The following is a 19,871-nucleotide window of genomic DNA, read 5'->3' on the forward strand; positions in this document are numbered from 1 at the left end:
TCTTCCTTCATTTTGCATGATCTCGTAATTACACAAGTTTGATAACGAGGTATAAAGAAAAAATTCATGTCCCGGAATTTACGTATATTTTCCTAGTCTTCTAAGTTACAATATTCTTATCGGGACTTCATATTCAATTGAGTATTTCCTTTTTCCAGTCAAGAGTGCAAAAAGTCTATATATACAGTATTACAGTATTTTCATTACCATCGAGCTATAATCGATGGGCAGGCCCCTATTGGGCAACCATTGATCAGATGATAAGTTATATACCGAGCCTACTGTGGCCGAGCGCCTATGAGCGAGCCCAGTTGGTCAGGATACAGAGCCTAGTATGGCCGAACGCCTATGAGCGGGCCTACTACAGTAGAGCAGTTATATACATATACCGAGCCTTATAAGGCCGGACAACTATTTTACTTATTATATTGAGAAAATAGAGTCAGTATCAGTAGGTGAGCATATCTTCAGATTATCTTTGACCCCCAGTTGCTTTCAGTTATTATATTATCAGTTCAGTTTCAGCTTTCAGTATAATGCCTTACATACTCTGTACATTACTTCGTACTGACGTCCCTTTCTGGGGGCACTGCATTTCATGCGTGCAGTATCAGACAGACAAACGGGTAGACTTCCTCAGTAGGTGTTGCCCGAGTTCAGCTTTATCGGTAAGCTCCCCGTCCTTCGGAGTTGTCGGGTCTAGAGTTTTGTGTACATCCGGTATATATATGTATATAGGTTAAGGGTAGGTCGGGGCCCTATTCCGATCATAGTACATCTATCAGTAGAGGCTTATAGACATATCCTGTCAGTTAGTGCAGTATGTTGGGCTTGTAGGCCCTGTATGTATATTTGTTTGGCTTGTCAGTTATAGTAGTTATGACGGCCTTGCCGGGCTAGCTTTATGTTGATATTAAGTTAGCGTTAGCCTCTATTCAGTTTTATATTTTGCTCCGTACATTATCTTGTAATGTGGCCCATGGCCAGAGTATGACATTGCATATTCAGAGCCTCTCAGTCATAAGTGGTACGCAAGGATAGGTAAGGCACCGGGTGCCGGTCTCGCCCCCCAGGCACGGGGCGTGACACTAAAGTTATTTTGCTTCCATGCATTCACGGTACCCCCAGGTGAACTCCATGAAAAATCGGGGTGCCTCCCACCTATTGCATTATAATTTCCCATAGCATTCATTTCCTCAGTTGAGGTTTGACACTCATGAGTTGGATGTCCTCTTCGACATATATCACAAGCTGCATGAGGCTTACTCTGTATCGACGTTAAGGTTAGCTTCCTTATTTCTTTGGTCATAGCATCAAGTTGTACCTGCACAAATGTGTTAGCATCAACCTGGTGAACACCAGTTGATCTTCTTCTTTCAGCACTCTTAGAGGGCCACTGATTTGCATCTTCAGATAACTCGTCGAGAATTGTGACTATCTCCTATGGAGACTTCTTCATCAACGGACCTCCAGCTACATTGCTAAATGTTCTACATGAGGCCGGTGTCAATCCATCCCAAAAGTCCTGGAGTTGCATCCAGAGTTCAATTCCACTGTGTTGACACTTTCGAACAATCTCCTTAACCTCTCCCAAACTTCAAAAATAGTTTTCGAATCTTTTGGAAGAAGTTATGGATTTCTCTTCTAAACTTACCCATTTTAGCTGAGAAGAAATATTTATCAAGGAATTTTCTGGTCATCTCCTCCCATGTTCTAATCGAACCTGCGGGTAAGCTTCGAAGCCATTATTTTGCATCATCTTTGAGTGTGAAGGGGAATGCCCTTAAGTACACTGCATCTCATGACACACCGTTGTATTGAAAGGTGTTCATAATCTCCTTGAAGTCTATTAGATGTGTGTTTGGATCTTCGTTTGGCTTCCCTCTGAAGACACAACAATTCTGAAAGGTTTGAAGCAACCCTTGCTTTAACTCGAAATTGTTTGCTGCAATTGGTGGTGGTCTAACACTTGATAAACCTTGATTGTATACCGGTCTATCATAATCGCCAAGTGGTCTCCCAGGCAAGGGTTGATGTTGATTAAGTCTGAGACCCTTATCTTCTTCATAGATGTTCTGTGCATCTCTAATAGCTGCTTCTTCAGCATCTCGTGCAGCTTGCTCTCGTCGTTGGGATGCTTCTCTCGCAACCAAATCCACATTATCTTCACCATTTCCAGCCATAAGTTCTTTGGTTGAGGATTACCCAACCTTTTCTGTTGTCTCGGTGAGATTTCTTTCCTTCTTCAGCTATCGCAGTTGTTTCTCACTTTCTGGCTCGTATGGTAGCACTTCCTTTGCAGAAGTTCTAGTCATGCACCACTCTGAACCTGTAACCTGCGCACAGTCAAAGAACACCAAACGTAAAAAGAGAAAAATAAAAGAAAAATTCCTGAATTAGCACCACAAAGTATTTCAAACACTATTGATTTCCAATCCCCGGCAACGGTGCCAAAATTTGACGAGCTTGAAACACACACTTAGATTATGCTGGCTAGTCAAAGATAGCATAATATAATATTGTATCCACTGGAATTGGAGTTAAACAGTATATTCGTAGTTTCTAGCTTAATTGTTATCCAGGAGATTTAACAATCAAGATTTATATGATTAATAACTAAAATTAACTAAGAATCTAAAGTTATTAACTAATGAAAATCGAAATAAGGAACAAGCAAAGAAGGTTATCAATGGGAGAAGATAGGGGTTGATAGGATAGGTGCAAGATAATTGTTTGGGACCTAACTCTAGATAGTTTACTTCTAAAGTTCAAGTGAGTCTCTCGAATTCACTCAAGTATTAGTTCAAACGTTCAACAAAACTCCTCTCTCGATTAAGTCTAAACCTCACAAGATGAACCGATTTAAGCATGTGAAGATATGCAAGAATGCGTAGTGGATTGGTCTTTAGGAGAACCTCTCTCGATTATCCTCTTAACTAGGTTTAATCAATGATTCAACTAGCCTCTTTAGATTACTAAGAAGAATTAATGAACTCAACCAATAATATAATGCAAAGATATCACAAGTTATGCCTCTCTCTATTACATGAACAAGTGAATAAATGCAATAATTAAATCATCCAACAACGCTTCAATACATAAAACTAGAGTTATAATCCACAAACAATCGTCAATACATCAAATCCATCAAACCTTAAAGAGAACTACTCCATAGATATTGATCAATTCATCACAAATAAAATTAAAGTATAGAAAAACATAAATTCGATCCAAACTCGGGTCTTGCATGAGGAAGGAATGATGAAACCCTTCTGCTTTTGCTCTTCCAACTCCTCTTTAACCTCCTTAGGTTGAATATGTGTCAAAAGTCCAGAAAATAACGTTTTTCCGTGTATTTATACCAAGTAGGGTCGGGCCCAGATGAAATCACCTTTTCCTAGCCGAAATAGGACATTCACTCTGTAAAGATTGCACAGGCGCGCCGCATGGGGCGACACGCCATGCGGGGCATTAGTGGGGAAATCCAGAGAGTTGATTTCTAACAGACAACAGGAAAATGGGCAACCGCGGCGCCCCACGTGCCTCCCCACGCGCCGCGACAACAAGCTTTTCTCAGAATACAGAATTTTCCTTGCTTTTTGATATCCGTATGTAGTTTTCGACCCCCGAACGCGATAGCTTCTTAATCCCTTGGGCTTTTACTCAGACTTCAAAGCTCCAAATCACTCAAATTCATTCTATAACATCTATAAAGCTCGGAATCACTCCTACAAGGCATAAAATATACAATAAGTACAAAACACTAGTGATTAAAACTCAAAACTAATAAAGTGTAGTAAATTGGAAAAAGTGATTTTGCCACATGTGCATATTACCACCCTTATTTCTCCATATGGGAAAGCCCGAGAAATGCCACCCTTATTTTGCCTCATGTGCATAACAATAATCAAAATCGCACGGCAAGGGCCTCGTGCCAACACCCAATCAATCCGCCCAACATGTTCACATGTGCCATAATTATCACAAAGTAATATTCCAAATTTCTATTAAAGATATAAGCTCGTAATTTATCAACAAGATGCACAAGAACATGACAATAATAGAATGCGGATGAGTGTTCAACATATAAAGCATGACTACGGCTAAATCAGTTGTAGCAATCAAGTTCGAGTAGTCAGACAAAGGATCACATATGTGTCACAAAGTGCACATTTTCTGATCAAGGCACATTACAAGAACATGTACGGATGTGTGTTCATAATATATGTGTATCTACGTCTGAGGAAAGTATAGCATAAATCTCAAGATTTGCTCATCATTTTCAAAATAAGGTACCAATAGACTCAACATTACTCTAGCATGGTTTATTGTACTTACATAGTCAATCAATTGAATAACACATAGAATCATTTAGAACACACAACCAAACAAGGCATAGAATAATTTAGAATCTACCCCGAGCATGAATACCCATGGCATATATATATACACTCGTCACTTCATATATATATCACCTATTCATATAGCAAACATCATCAATTAGTAAGAAAAATTCACTCAACCAAAGCTAGGCAAGACACTTACCTCAATACGCCCAATTCAAACCTCTAAAGTAGCAATTCCTCTAGAAATCACTTCTGTTTGGCTCAAATCTAGCCAAAATAACTCAAAACCATCAAACATTACTATAGGAATCACTTCCAAACAATAAAGTTTTAATCTTTACCCAATTCCCAAAATGTCCACAAAAGTCAACCCTAGGCCCAACCGGTCAACACACAGGTCAAGGGGTAGATCTCGACTATCCATAGCCCCAGAAATCTAAATATTTGATTAAATTCTAAAACCAAGTCTTAATTGACACTCAAATACTTAATTTTCATTTTTCAAAACATAGTAACCCCCCCCCCCAGAAATTCTCTTCCAAATTCTATGATCTAGGTGTAATAATCCATGAGGAAATAAGATATAACATCCAAATTAAGTAAAAATCACTCATCCCAAAGGCTTGTAAGAAAAATCCCCCTCAAAACTCGCCCCTCTCCAAGTCTAGTGCTCAAAATATGAGAATGGGTCTAAAGTCCTGAAATACCCAGCTTAAAACCAACTGCAGATTTCACATTTGGGACCAGAAGTTCGCAAATGCGACCCTCGCAAAAGAAACGTCAATCTCTCAAATGCGACCCCCAATGGACCAGCAAATGCCGCAAAGGCGACCATAACTTTAGAAATTTGAAGTCCTCCCCACAGATGCCTAATCGCAGAAGCAATGCCAGACTTCGCAAAAGCGAACCATCTCATAATTGCAAATACAACTCCTGATCTCGCAAATGTGAGGTACCCTTGCTCAACCTTCGCAAAATCAACAATCATCTCGCAAATGCGATGGTCGCATTTGTGACCCACTCATCGCAAATGCGAAGAACCAGAACTAGCAATAGTAAACCATACAAAATGATCTGAAACCACCCCGAATTGCACCCGTGGTCCCCCAAGACCCTGTCCAAATATACCAAAAAGTCCAAATGCATTATTTAAAATTATAATAAGGCTCAAAACATCATCAATAACATCAAAAACAATAATTGAATACCAAAACTCATCATGCAACCTTCAAATTCAAGAACTTCAAATATTCACAGCCAAGTGTCTGATTCATACAAATTCAACTCTGAATGAAACCAAACTTCGTACAAAAGTTCCAAATGATGAAACATGCCTATTCCAAGTCCCATAATAACAATCCGACCCCGAGAGCCTCAAAGTCAACTCATGGTCAAACTTATAAAATTTCTAAACCTTCAAATTTCTAACTTTTGACAAAAAGAACCAAATCAAACTAGAAACCTCTAAATCAAAATCCGGACATACACCTAAGTCCAAAATCACCATACAAACCTAATGGATACATCAAAACATGAATCTGAGGTTGTTTACTCACAATTCAAACCCTGGTCAACTCTTCCAACTTAAAGCTTCCAAATTGAGAATCACTCTATCAAATCAACCCCGAACTTCCCGAAAATCAAAACCAACTATACGCGCAAGTCATAATATACCATATGAAGCCACTCGAAGCCTCAAATCATAGAACGAAATGGTAGAAATCAAAATGAGTGGTTGGGTTGTTACATCCCCCCTAAACATACATTCGTCCTCCAGCGTGCTAAGAGTCATTCCAAAGTCAACCAATCACTGTATAAGTTCATCACACACATACTCATGGGCGGTCCCACGTCACCACAATCCATATAAGTCCATTAGCACAATCCCAAATATAGCTCCTTTCTTCAACCATAGCCCATAAACCTTAGAATCAATTTCTAACACCCGGAGTTCCTTCCAAGATCCTATTCTCGCATGTATACATTTTACAAGTCTCAACAAGTTGCATCAATCCATACCTATATTCCGGAGATATAACCACACAAGGCACCACATAACTCACGTACTCATAGCTAGAACTTCCAACCACAGTCGCTGCTCGTTACCAAACCTTGTACCGATAATATACTTCATATCAGATAAAACCTCATTCCTAACCTTCGTAGCACTGCAATGATGAAAGAAACATGTAGAAACTCATAACCACCCATAAAGTCAACAAGTTGTGGAGTTCACGCACCCGACAAAGACCATTGCCAAATTCATAGCTATCGAAATGATATTATTTTTTCAAACATACCTTATCCCAATCTGATTGCTCAGATTTAAGGTCCAATAACCTCACCTCACCTAGTGAAAGCTACTCGACAAACAAGCCACATCCAATGCCTCCTAAAGCCCATATATGACGCAATCCGTACCCAACAAGAAACAACTCAAATATAACAAAAGAAGGAAGAAGAACCAAATAAGAGATCTATCGAACATATTTGCTAGGTACAACCACCCCGACACACTGCTATGATTCTATCCCACAAGGGAGAAGCAGAACACATGAAATAAGCACAGATATTCACATCCCAACACAACTCCGCTACGGCACATAACCCAATCCAAACATACCAATCAACATGGATTACCCCTCGAGCCGTAATGCTCATAATCAAAAAACACATGTGTAACAACAGCGAACACGCAAAGTGTATGACCATAACCAAGGATTAATGGATAGCACAACATACCACAGAAAGGATAAGCACGACTAAGGTGCAATAAGAAACTCAAAACCCCAAGAGCCATCTTGCTCAAATCTCGCCACTAGGCCTAAGCAGAACTACATCATGTGTGCGAATAGTCAAGTAGCCTAACAACATGTCGTAGCATGAGAGAGCAGCACATGAAACATATCTGGACATGAATAAGATCAACTCTAGCCGATGACACACACCAGCAGAATCTGTGTTGAGTAAACAAACCTGATCCGATGTAGAATACATATTCTCCTTAGGCCTACAAATCGACCCCCAAATCAACTTCGATCATCCCGACACAAGTAATTAACCTTCCAAAAATCCACAGTAACCTATCTGTAACACATACCATCAGTTATCTAAATCTTAACATACCTTCACAGTACGTAGCCAAGGGATGGTCTGCCTCTGAGAACATTCAGTCTCTAAACCTCAAAGATACAGGAATATCCATATCTAACCTCCACTCTCTTGCTCAAATGACTGATAATTCACTCATACATAATCACCTATTGAGAAGTACTTTGCAGATCTTCCGCTCCACATAGCAATACCTTAACATCAACAGTCACCAACCATGCGATTTATGTACTACCAGTCAAGCATCCACATATCATCACACAATGCATCTATTGCCACACACACCCTAATCAGGCGACGCAAGATAGTACTAACATCTTCTTAAACATCTGGAATCTCTTATGCGGTCTAGAACTCATGACCTTTTTTTCGAATCTAAATTGCAACCTTGTAGATGCAAATCTCAATCCCACATGGTGACCGTATCTATCATGCTAACTTTTGAAAGTGCAAGATTCTTATAACCAATTCCGAATCACATGTAGGATATACACACCCATCAACCAGAAACGTTACTCTTAACTAAATTTAGGAGAACATCGCAATAGGCAAGAAACCCTCCATGCCTATAGAAGGCATCAACTTAAAGACGTGGTCAAAACTTTCATGAACTCTTAGAACCCAATTCGCACAAGACTAAGACATCAGAGCTGAATCTTTTAAATCCAACAAATCACGTAGAAGTCCAAATCCAAACATGACTCAAACCGAAATGCTCGCTCTAAAGAGACCTTTTGTGACCCTGGAGATATTTCTATCATCTCTCTAATACTACAATATAGAATCAATGATGATATATAGAAATACTTCAAGTCTCGGAACCATCCTATGCAAATCTCAAGTCCTAACCCTACACAAACCCGAAACAATCCTTATATACCACATATGAATCTTGGACCAATTGGAACCTTCTCAGAAGTCATTCACCTCGCTCTAATATCCAAGGCACAACTAATACGTATCGAACAACCCGTGTTCCACCAGCACATGCATACCCAAAAGAAGCAACCAAGCAATTTTTTTTCTTCCACACTATACCCTAACGAACCATACCTAAATCATCCTAAGATATTTATATACCCATAAAGTATAGAACACCGTGCACCCGACAAATCCATTGATCGAACCATCTTCGAAGTCATCCTTTCCAAGTCATAACTAATCAACAAGCGTCCCTATGTCCAGAAACTAATATAACACATGACCAAGCGACCCGATTGTCAGTAGCAGACTCCCCCACTTGGCTCGAAGCCATAGAACACAGCATTCATAACCCACAGTACCCTTCCTTCGTGGCTTCCCTGATCTTGCAATGTTAATCAGCTGAATATTTCATAAACTCGTGTAATAATAGTTTTAAGACACTCCAAAGACTCTGCCAAGTGTATACTCATCTTTGTGACAGTCATGTGAACTTCCTCAAGCGATTCGATCTCTGATAGTAGCATATGCACCCCACTGGATAAAAGGTAAAACCCTTCATAGAAACCTCATAAGGATAACACAACCTCAAACCTTCCTGCAGGAGATAATCCACTTGCTTAGCCTCTGACCGACATCTCTCTATGACCCCACCATGGTCACAACCACTATGCAATCAATTAATCCTCCTGAGTTCATATTCATCAACCAGATACGAGTGTCTACTTTATCCAAAAAATGAACAACTGAAAGATCTACCAATGTATCCGCATCTAAGTTTGGACATGTCACGACCCCAATTTCTCTCTGTAGGATATCGTGATGGCACCTAATCTCTATGACTAGGCAAGCCAAACATGCATAGAGAAATAGAGGAAATACTACAAAAACTTCAAATAAAACCTTCACACTAAAATAATAAACTCAACAGTACAATAGCCAACACTCTTCTAAAAACCTGGTGGAACGTAGTCATATACTCTACAAGAAAGTACTAATAGTCTCGATATACAATACTATTTGAAACAAGAAGTAAACAGTAGAATGTCTAAAACATAAGGGGACTCTGAGGCTGGCGGACGTGGAGCAGGTATACCTTGATGTCTCCAAAGGCAGCTACTCAATCAACTTCTAGCATCTGTCATGGGTAGACATACCTAGATCTGCAGAAAAAGATGTTCAAAAGTGTAGTATGAGCACACCATAACAGTACCCAGTAAGTATCAAGCCTATCCTCAATAGACTAGTGACGAGGTCAGGTCAAGACACCAACTAGGACATAATAAATAATATGAAAACATAATAACGATAAATGATGGTAGGCAGAGAAATAACTAATACGAAACAAGTTAACAACATAAACTAATACCAGAATTTTTAAGCATAGAGATAACATAATGGAAGCAATTAAAGGATACCACCAAAGTCAAATACGGATCCAAACTGATAAGACGAGGAAGAATACAAGCAATAAGAAGTATTTCACAAATAAGTATCTACAATATGAGATAACAACAAGAATCACGGACGAGATACTGCCTCGTACACAACAAGAATCACAACCGAGGTAACGCCTTGCATACAACAAGAATCACATTCGAGGTACTGCCTCGTATTCACATTTCTCAATTTGAATTAAAATCATTCCTTATACCGCCGCGTGAGCCTTACATTTAAATAGTTTTGGAAATATTTTTCCCAAAATATCTACACGCACTTTAGCCCACCTTATGACACTGCGTGGCTTCAAGTAATTCCCTTCAAGCAACACGCACATAAGTCCCACCTTATACCGCCGCATGCATATTAACCCCTATCCTTATACCGCCGCATGCGCATCAATTTCACATCACAATAACAACTCGTACCACAAGTGCCCATATGTCACAACTTGCCAATAATCAACAATATCAATGTCTCCACAGTAATAGCCCATGGCTCATCCACAATTTGTACAAGAATATCAACAATAAAAATGCATGGAAATTTCTCAACAAGAAAGATATCTCAATAATTAACACTTCGCCTCAATGTGATAACGACTTTCACTACTTCAAAAAGAATAACTCACAATGAAAGAGATAACGTGTAACAATGACTTAAAATAATGATAATCAACAATGAAAGAGATAACATGTACAATGACTTCAAATAATGATATTTAACAATGAAATAGATAACATGTACAATGATTTCATATAATGATAATCAACAATGAAAGAGATAATAGGTACAATGACTTCAAATAATGATAATCAACATATAACAATGAAAGAAGCAACAAGTTTAACTAAAGCATAATAGCAAAATATCAAGTAGGGTGTAAAACAAGTGTTAACAAAGTCATTTAAGGCATGTAAGGATAGACAAACATAAGTACGAGTAGATTGACCATGAGAATTTAGAACATTATATGACAATTCAATTAGAGAATGGAAAGAGTCTAAGTAGCCTAAATCGGTAAAATATCATATATAACCCGCGTACCCACTCGTCACCTTGACTACACGGCTTTCACATAGCACAAATGACACAATCAATATCAAATCCTAAGGGGCAGTTCCCCCACAAAAAGATAGGCAAGATATTTACCTCAACTAGGCCAATTCAACCCTCGGAAATAGATTTTCCCCTAAATTTGCCTCCACACGGCTCAAATCTAGCCAAAATTGATTTAATATCATCAAACAATGCAAAGGAAAACAACTAAAATAGATAAAGCCATGATTTTTACACTTTTCTCTAAAAGTCAACTCAGGGCTCGCCAGGTCAAAACCCGAGTCTAAGGGTAGATTCAAAGTACTCATAACCTCACGAGTCCATATATATGATTAGTTTCAAAATCCGAGCCCAAATCAATTCTCAAAACTCAAATTCTTATTTTTTTCAAAAACATGACAAAGTTTCTCAAATTCTCACTTTGATTCACATGATTTTGATGTTATAATGTAAGATATATCGATGAAATATAGTTGGAAATAGATTAGAATCACTTACACTAAGGTTTGTAGATAAAAATTCCCTCTCCAAATCGCCTCCTACCGAGTTTAGGGTTCTAAAATGAGAGAATATGATAAAAAAATCCCGTCTTCCAGCCCTTTTGATCCGATGTAGATGTCGCATTTGCGACACATGGTTTGCATTTGCGAACCCTCGCAATTGTGAATTAGGGGACACATTTGTGAACCCTGACATCCTTAAGATATGTAGAAATTGCGAGAAAGGCATCACAATTGTGATGCTGGTCAATCTTGCAAATGCGACCAAATGATCGTAATTGCGAACTAGCCCTCAGGCATGCTGGCTTCGCAAATGTGGAGGGGAAACCACATTTTGACATCAGAGCCCCCACTGTTACCTTCTCAAATGCGAGGCTGGTGCTTGCAATTGCGATAACTGAGCACCAGCAACACCAACAATTCATTTTCAGTTCAAACTAGAGGTGGCAAAATGGTTAAAAGTAAACAGTTATCCACCCATATTATCCATTAAAAATGGGTTGGATAATGAACTTTTTAAAAACGGGTCGAATATGGATAAGAACCATATTATCCATTTAGAACATGGTTAACCAAATGGATAACCAATGGATAACCAATGGATAACAAATGTGTTTAACTTTTACATTTGTAAAGCCTCAAATTGGGGGTTCCTCAAGTTTGGGAGACTAGGAATTTTCCCAAAAGTGATCATATTCAAGAAGCAAAGGATAATATGGATATCCATATTATCCGACGGAGAACCCATTTTTTATCCGTTTTAGATACGAGTCGGGTCGGATAATTTATCCATTTTTAAAATTACCCGTTTTGACCCGCTCATATCCGACCCGACCCGCTCGTTTCCCACCCCTAGTTCAAACCATTTCGAATCATGTCTGAAAATCATCCGAGCCCTCGGGGCTTCACACCAAGAATCCACACAAGTCTAAAAATATCATATGAATGCTCTCGTGCGATAAAAACACAAAAATAACATCTAGAGCTACAAATCGAACTCCAAAACACATGAAAAAGTTCAAGAACTACTACAATTGCAATTAAGCGTCTGAATCATATCAATTCAACTCCAAATGATACCAAATTTTGCAGACAAGTTCTAAATAACATAACATACCTATTCCAAGTCCCAAAATCAAATTCCGGACTCGATATATAAAATTTAACCTACGGTCAAACTTTTCAACTTTAAATTGCCAAATTTTGGCAAAACAACACAAATCAACCTACGGATATCCGAATTCAATTCCGGGCATATGCCCAAGTCCTAAATCACGATATGATGCTATTGGGGCCATCAAAACACCGTTCCGGGGTTGTTTTCACAAAAGTCAAAGTTTGGTCAATATTTCTAACTTAGGCTTCTAATCCAAGAATCAAAGGGTCCAAAACAACCCGAAATCTTCCCGGAACGAAACTAACCAACCCCTTAAGTCATTAAACCATAGACAAACATGTGTGAAATATCAAAAAGGGAAACGGGGCGAAATTATACAAAATGACCGGTCGGGTCATTACATTATCCTCCTCTTTAAACAAATGTTCGTCCTCGAATGTGCATAAGGACATACCTGAAGTGATGAATAAATAAGGAAAGCGACTCTGCATGTCGTGCACGGTTTTCCATGTCGCCTTCTTGACTGAATGACCCCTCCATTGAACCTTTACTGAAGCAATGTTCATTGATATCAACTTCCGAACCTGTCTGTCCAAGATGGCCATCGGCTCCTCAACATAAGTCAAATCCTTGTCCAATTAGACAGTGCTGAAGTCTAAAACATGAGACAGATTACCATAATACTTTCGGAGCATAAAAACATGGAACACCGGATGAACCGCATATAAACTAGCTAGCAATGCAAGCTTGTAGGATACCTCACCAATCCTCTCAAGGATCTCAAAAGGTCTGATATACCTAGGGCTCAACTTTTCCTTTTTCCCGAACCTCATCACACCCTTCATAGGTGAATCCCGGAGCAAAACTCGCTCTCCAACCATGAATGCAACATCATGAACCTTCCAATCCGCATAACTCTTCTGTCTAGATTGGGCTATACAAAGCCGATTCTGGATCAACTTGACCTTCTCCAAGGCATCTCGAACCAAATCTGTGCCCAATAACTTAGCCTCTTCCTGCTCAAACCAATCAACTCTAGATTGACTCCATTTCCAATATAAGGCATGATAAGGAGCCATCTGAATACTTGATTGGTAGTTGTTGTCGTAGAAAAACTCCGCAATCAGAAATAACTGATCCAAAGAACCCCTAAAATCCATAACACATGCACAAAGCATATCCTCCAATATATGAATGGTGCGCTCGATCTGTCCGTCCGTCTGGGGGTGAAATAATGTACTCAACTCAACATGTATGCCTAACTTACATTGTACGACTTTCTAGAAGTGTGATGTAAACTGCGTACCCCGGTCAGAGATGATGGATACTGGCACACCATGAAGTCGGACAATTTCCCTTATATAGATCTGAGGCAGCTGCTCTGAAGAATATGTAGTCACTACCGGAATCAAATGAGCCCAACAACAAAGTCCATGGTAACATGCTCCCATTTCCACTCGGGGATCTCAAGTCTCTGAAACAAACTACCCCGCCGCTGATGCTCATACTTCACTTGCTGACAATTTAGGCACCGAGCTACATACTCCGCTATGTCTTTCTTCATTCTCCTCCACCAATAGTGATGTCTCAAATCCTGATACATCTCAGTGGCACCCGAATGAATAGAGTACCATGAACTATGGGCCTCTTGAAGGATCATCTCATGTAACCCATCCACATTGGGCACACATAACCGGCCTTGCATCTGCAATATCCCGACATCTCCAATAGAAACCTCCTTAGCATTGTCGTGTTGTACCGTGTCCTTAAGGATAAGCAAATGGGGGTCATCATACTGACACTCTCTGATGCAATCATATAAAGAAGACTGAGAAACCACGCAAGAAAGAACTCGACTGGGCTCCAAAAAACCCAATCTAACAAACTGGTTGGCCAAGGCCTGAACATCCATGGCTAGTGGAATCTCTGCTACCGGTATATATGCTAAACTGCCCAAGATCTCCGCCTTTTGACTCAAGGAATTGGCCACCATATTGGCCTTCCCCAGATGATATAAAATAGTGATATCATAGTCTTTAAGCAACTCTAACCATCTTCGTTTCCAAGGTTAAGTTCATTCTATTTGAACAGATGTTGTAGACTTTTGTGGTCGATATAGACCTCACAAGGGACACCGTACAAATGGTGCCGCCAAATCTTTAATGCATGAAAAATTGCTACCAATTCCAAGTCGTGGACCGGATAATTCTTCTCATGGGTCTTCAACTGTCGAGATGCATAGGCTATCACCCTACTGTCTTGTATCAACAGCGCGCCAAGGCTATCAAGTGATGCATCACAATACACAGTGTAAGACCCTGAACCCGTAGGCATCACCAACACTGGGGCTGTAGTCAAAGCAGTCTTGAGCTTTTGAAAGGTCGCCTCATACTCCTCGGACCATATAAAAGAAGCACCCTTCTGGGTAAATCTGGTCATAGGTGCAGCAATGGATGAGAAACCCTCCACGAAACGACAATAATACCCACCTGAACCAAGGAAGCTCCGAATCTCTCCAACTCTAAACTGCTGCAATCTTCTTCGGTTCCACCTTGATCCCCTCACTCGACACTACATGACCCAAAAACACCATTGAATCAAGCCAGCATTCACACTTTTAAAATTTTGGATACAACTTCTTCGCTCTCAATGTCTGAAGCACGATCCTCAAGTGTTTCTCATGATCTTCCCGGCTGTGGGAGTACACCAAGATGTCGTTAATAAACACAATGATGAATGTCACACCCCGACCTCGGGGAGCACAATTCGCGCTCAACCGAGATACCCTGGTCAAGCAAGCCTACTTGATGCCTTCGACCCAACCTTACCCATGAACAATTTAAGAATCAATAACAAGAGATATGCGTGAGAACATTAAAGTGTTCCACATTTTTTTTCCATTACTCAAAGGATATTCATTTTACAATTCTAAAACATTACAAGTTCATAATTATGAGGGAAAGACATGCTTGACAAATACCAACACTTCTAATTCATTACTCAACATCGAACACCACCCACAATATGTCTACAGAGCCTCTAAGTATAACAAAAGAATAGTATGGAAGTGTTGGCGACAAGGCCCCGACAATACCTAAAAACACAATGTACAAAACCAAATGTCATAAGGCCCCGAATTAGAATAAGGCTTACTAAGTCTGCTGAGTAGGGGGTAACTTCTAACAAAAATCAAAGTTGCCCGCTGATGAACCACCTGCATCCATTGAAGATGCAACGCCCCCGGCAAAAGCGACGTTAGTACATGTGGAATAGTACTAGTATGAAAAGCTAAATGTCCTCTTTAGAAATAGAATACCAATATAACAAGGGGAAAAACCATGGAAGCAACAAGTAACAATCAATGATATCCAAATGCCAAGTTAAAACATAATAATTTTCAAAATACGAAAATAATGTTATTTTTGGTTGGGAGATTATTAGCACTGATATACCACCATGTTTTTAGCACAAAGTCCGATCACGCCCGATCGGCTAGGCCATCTCTCCAAGAACAATGTGTATTGACATGTGATGCGAAAGAAAGGTGTTACCAAGAGTAGGAACACCAATGTGTACACAAAGGAAACAAAAATACAAGTACATTCACCTCATAACCTCTCACACCATATATCACTTCATTAGTATTTTCAACCACTCACAACCTCATTATTTTATTGGCTCTCTTGGCCATACATATGATTCTTCATCCAAAGCACGGTGGTTGTATCTCATATTCAATTCTTTGAGGTGTCCTTGGTGAAACATGTTTACGACCTCCTGCCTTAGGGCGATGCAGTCCTCAGATTTGTGACCTCGCTCTTGGTAGAACTCGCAGAGGGCATCTTTCCAAAGTATGGAGCAAAATGACTTGTAATTGCAACACAAGTTAAAAATTATAAATGAGTAATACACCATTTCTTTTTGAAATACTTCTCTATGAACCCAAAACACATTAAAAACACTTACAAAAGGAGAGCATGGTGATTTACGATTGAAACCTAGATTCAAATCATATGCACTAGTTACAACAACAATGACCACATTTGTTTACATCTCACTCTCACTTCCTTAACCTCCAAACATCATCATGTGTTATCAATAATAGGGCATTTGGAAAAAAGACTTTAAATATGTATATGATTAGTATGAGTCTTAAGCACGTTGGATTTTCTTTCGAATTTAAGCATAATAGATTTTCATTTGGTACACTAATTGAAGTCATAATATTTTAATACATAAACCATACTTGAACACATTCTCGAAGACGTCATATTGAGATAGAAGCAATTGGAAAAAGTTTTGAGTATATACATCCTTCAACACAACGCTTACTTGGGATATAATCGAATTTATTAGGAACGACTCAGAACATGAGAATTAGGGACTTGGGCCAACCATACTTGAAACTTACGTGGACATCACAGAATTCGATTCTAAGAGAGAAGTTTAGCCAACATACATAACGTCCCAACACCTCTAGAAATATCAATCTATATGAAGATAGCGAAAATCGGATGTTAATTAGAAAGATTCTCATGGTGTAACTCTCTTAGGAATTTTGTCAAACACCTATTATGCAAAATTGACTACAAAGCTCTACAATGGTAATCCCTTCCTCCCTCAACCAATTTCAACAAGAAACTACAGTTCAACAACCCTGCATACTACCTCTTATTGGCAAATGCATGGCCTATCTCCAACCCCACAACATACTTAAACCCATAACCTCTTGCATGAAAACTTAGGGGAAGGACTTACCCGGATAGATGATGGTCTAGTGAGTGGCTTCCATGATTCTTGAAGATTGGGTCAAGAATGAATGATTAGAATGGCTAGGTCTTCTCCTTCTCTGTCTAAAATATTCTCACTTCTCTCTAAACTAGTCAGATATTTGCTCCAAAATGAGCCCCAAAGACTTTTAATCAAAATGGGGTCAGGTTATAAAAATAGAAAATGGACCCTCTGAACTCAACTCTGCGGTTGCAGAATGGACTGTAGAACAGATATGTGGCCCGCAAAATGGACCGCGAAGTGATGCCAAAATCTGGGCTGGTCTGGACAGGTCTACGACAGGTCTGTGGTCCGCAGACCAGTTCTGCGGCCACAAAATGAACCGCAGAATCCACCTCCGAAAATCTTCATGCTAACTTTGCGACGGAAGTGCAAACCGTGAAACGGATATGCGATCGCATAATAGACCGCAAAATGACCTTCAAAATTCAACAAATTTTCTGCTCAACTCCGCGATGGATATGCGGCCCGCAGAACGGATCTACGGTCACGAAACTAATCGCATAATTGCTTTCCTCTGCCAAAAGTTTCCACCAACTCCTCAATGTATTCTTCAACCCAAAATTTATTGGAAAATATTTATGGGGCCTTACAACGAATGGATCAAGATATGGCTGGAATACACTATTCATCAAGTGCATAAATGTTGCTGCGGTATTGGTCAGCACAAATAACATCACAAGAAACTGGTATTGACCATACCGAGTCCTAAATGCAGTCTTTAGAATATTCGTATCCCGAATCTTTAGCTAATGATAACCTGGTCGCAAATCAATCTTTGATAACACTATCGCACCCTATAGCTGATCAAATAAGTCATCAATGTGCGGCAATGGATACCTGTTCTTAATTGTAACCTTGTTCAACTGCCGATAATCAATACACATGCGCATAGAACCATCCTTATTCTTCTTTACAAACAAGAGCGGAGCACCCCCCCCCCCCTAAGGAGACACACTAGGCCGAATGAAACCCTTATCAAGTAACTCTTGCAACTGCTCCTTTAACTCTTTTAGCTCTGCTGGGGCCATACGATATGGTAGGATAGAAATGGGCTAAGTTCCCGGTAACAAGTCAATACCAAAATCGATATCTCTATTAGGCGGCATGCCTAGAAGATTTTCTGGAAATACATATGAGAAGTCTCTCACTGTCGGAACTGATTCAACGGTAGGAGTATTATCACTGACATCTCTCACAAAGGCTAGATAAGCATCACACCCCTTCTCAACCATCCTCAGAGCCTTTAGAAATGACACAACCCTGCTAGGAACATAATCCAATGCACCCCTCCATTCTAACTGTGGTAAACCTGGCATAGCCAATGTCAGTGTCTTGGCATGACAATCCAGAATAGCATGATAGGGTGACAACCAGTCCATGCCAAAGATAACATCAAAGTCTACCATACTAAGTAACAATATATTAACTCTGGTCTCAAAACCACCAATAACAACTAAACACGACTGATACATACAGTCCACAATAATAGAATCTCCCACAGGCGTGGACACATAAATAGGAGAACTCAAAGAATCATGATATATATCCAAATATTGAGCAAAGTAAGATGACACGTATGAATAAGTGGATCCCGGATCAAATAAGACTGATGCATCTCTTTGGCAAATCGAAACAATACCTGTAATGACTATGTCTGAAGAGGCTACCTCTGTCCTACACGAAAAAACATAGAATCCGGCCTGGCCTCCCCCTCTACGGCGACCTCTACCTGCCCGTCCCCCATCCCTAGCTGGTTGTGTGGGTGGAGTGGCAACTGGTGAAGCAACCATGGCCTGAAAAATCTGTAGACCTGACTGAATCTGTGGAGTCTGAGTATCTGTGGAGATGCACCCCTCCTGAGTCTGGGGCAGTCTCTAACTATATGAAGAGTATCACCACACTCAAAGCAAGCTCTCAATGGGCGTGGCTGCTGGGACTAGTCGGCTGGACTGACCACTGAAGGCACCCCGTGAAGGAGGTGCACTAGAATATGGCTGAGCAAAGTGTGCAACCTGAGTTCTTGGAATAACTGGAGCAACACTGGAAGCTAGAAGTGCTGAATGAACTAGACGGCTCACATAGCCTCTACCATGAGGAGTTGTAGCTGCAGCGTGGCCACCACCAAATCCTCTAGTACCTTGAGGCCTTTTGGCCTCCCTGTCATCTCTCTTACGAACCCGCATACCCTCCAACCTCTATGTGATCTCTACCACCTGTTGATATAGGGTATATGTCTCTAACTCTCGAGCCATGTTGAATCTAATACCATAGTTGAGTCCCTTGATAAATTGACGAACTCGCTTTCTGACTATAGAAACCAAGGCAGGTGCATGTCTTAACAAATAACTGAATCGGACATCATACTCTGACACTATCATAGCACCCTGGCGCGGCTGCTCAAACTCCGTGCGCCATGCATCCGAAAGGGTCTGGGAAATAAACTCTCTCAAGAACATCTCTAAAAACTGGTTCTATGTAAGTGAAGCTGCATCGGCTGGGCTACCCTCCTCGTACATCTGCCACCACTGATATGCTGCTCCTAACAGCTGGAAAGTGTTGAAAGCAACCCCGCTCGTCTCTACA

This window comes from Nicotiana tabacum, chromosome 21 (genome assembly GCF_000715075.1).
Source record: "Nicotiana tabacum cultivar K326 chromosome 21, ASM71507v2, whole genome shotgun sequence".
Lineage (NCBI taxonomy): Eukaryota > Viridiplantae > Streptophyta > Magnoliopsida > Solanales > Solanaceae > Nicotiana > Nicotiana tabacum.